The 2,322-nt window shown below is 32.1% G+C and overlaps 1 long non-coding RNA gene across 1 annotated transcript; it reads left to right on the top strand.

The window, feature by feature from the left end:
• On the top strand, positions 414-860 carry LOC110264707. The gene is made up of 2 exons (XR_002350879.1): positions 414-476; positions 552-860. It is a non-coding gene; the product is annotated as an uncharacterized LOC110264707 (long non-coding RNA).

Raw genomic sequence — 2,322 nt, 5'->3', positions numbered from 1 at the left:
AATTATAAAAAAATGATACAAATATGTCCAAGATCTTTATAGATAATAAACAAATAAAATAATAAATAATTATTATCCTATAATTTATAATAGTATCGTGATAATAAATATACAGACACGTAGTTGTGTCTCTATTCTGTCCTAAGAAAGTTACCGAATCAGCCACCTTTGAGTTTTGTAAACTTGAAGTAATACTCTTTGTAATCTTAGATGTGTTGTATAAGTGATGCATTTTCAAAATCTTGAAGGTGTTTGTGGAGAGATGTAAGTACTTGGAGGAAAGCAAGTGTGTTGGTATTTGCATCAACACTTGTAAGTTTCCAACTCAGGTTAGTGATAGATACTTGAACGTTCTCACCCACATTTTGTTTTTCACATTAATCTTACAAGATAGAGTTATTATGCCGCACTCTTTCAAGGATCATATGGGAGTTCCATTACTTATGGAACCCAATTTTGGTGATTACAGCTGTCAGGTAAGTATTGTATAATCTCTGCTGGATCTCCATTTTATGAGATAAATTTCTTACCATGTCCAAATAAATTTGCAGTTCAAATTCGGAGTTCTTGCTTCACCCCATGAGGACGATAGTGTCTTGAAGGAGCCTTGCTTGGAAATATGTCCGAATGCAGCAAAACGAAGAATAGTTGCCTGAAATATAGATGTAACTACGTGCCCGAAGACATAACTTCTGGTCAGGGGCTTTCAGAGCATTGATGTACATGGCTTGAAAATAATAGTAATACCATGCACATTATATTGCCCCAACTTGTCTTTGAACAAGGAACTGAGGTTATGGATATTCTTGCTTCATAGTTGTAAATTACTTTTTAAGTACATATACAAAATTTAACAAACATTTTTATTTGTGTATTCTTAACAAGTAATCTTGGCGAAACGCTTTTTACATTTAAGAAAAACAGGTTAAAACACAGAGACCGAGTACAAATTTTATCTCATATAAGTCGAACTGTCATAGTTTGTATGTCTCAATTGCTCAACAACGAAAGTATGAAACCTTGATAGCATAAATCGCCTATACCTAAATTATTTACGTCCGCACATGTATCACAATTTATCAATATGTGACGTTCAATCATTTTGAAGTCTAAAACAAATGCTTCCAATAATGGTGACAAAGTCTCAGACTTATGATGCAGCAACCTCAACCTCATTTCCAATTTTCTAAACCCAATCATGATTCAATGAGTTCAAGTGACATTAACTCTGAACAAGTTAAAAACATGCAATATAATGAAAAAAAGGAATGTATCTGAAGGATTACTATGTGTTCATAACACGCAGCGGAAGAAAATAAAGTAATCCTTAAAGATCTATTTTGTGCTTAAACTTTATTCCAATAATATACAATGTATAGATCAGATCTAAATACCTGTGTACACTAGTAAAAATCACCTTCTCCTTCGATGGTACGAAGGCGCTATGCGTATCCACACCGAGACTAACCTTTGCTGTCAACTCCTTGATCAATGAATATCTGATCTAAATTGAGAAACTTCTTGCAACTCTTTGCACGCCATAAAATTCTTCTCCAAGAATCAGGCTCACATACATTTATGTGTATAGAGGTAACGGAATAAAACTCTTGCTATTCTCATCTCTTTCACATTCCTCTACTAATATTATGATCACTATCATAATGATAAATCTCTAAATTTAATCAAGGACGTTATTATATTAACATTTTAATATAATAACAATAACAAATTATTTGACACATGATTGATTGGATTGTGGTCATACTCCTTATTCCCAACAATCTCCCACTTGCACGAGAGCCAATCATGATAGATTGGATCTTGGGCATACTATTATCACAATAATCTCCCACTTGCACTAGAGCCAATCAATCATGTGTATAATTTTTTAACGCACATTTGTATTTATCAAAACTCTTTTGACCTTAAATACCTTAACTCTTGAGCACATGTGCTTGACCTTTTGTAAAATATGTCTATTGCATAATTATCACGTTTTCTTAAAATATGAAATCTCCCACTACAATAGTGCATAATTTTATTTTAAGGACAATCCTTATTGAACATGAAAAAAAAAATCTAAGTAACCATTAGATCTTTCTTTATAGAATTGTATCATTATACAAATAGGCTACTTTTTAAAACAGTTAGTTTGACGATCAAACCTTTTATACTTTCAGGAGAAAGTATATCCTCTATTGAGTGGTATACAATTCTAATAAAAGTAATTGTACTCCTACTCTTTCTTTAAGATGGAATCTCTTTTCTAAAAAGGAGTTTAACCTCTTATCACAGATATTTTGTCATAAGAAGAGTGATAAA

This window comes from Arachis ipaensis, chromosome B07 (genome assembly GCF_000816755.2).
Source record: "Arachis ipaensis cultivar K30076 chromosome B07, Araip1.1, whole genome shotgun sequence".
Lineage (NCBI taxonomy): Eukaryota > Viridiplantae > Streptophyta > Magnoliopsida > Fabales > Fabaceae > Arachis > Arachis ipaensis.
Note: the sequence above shows the minus strand (reverse complement) of the source record. Positions and strands in the feature narration are given on the sequence as shown.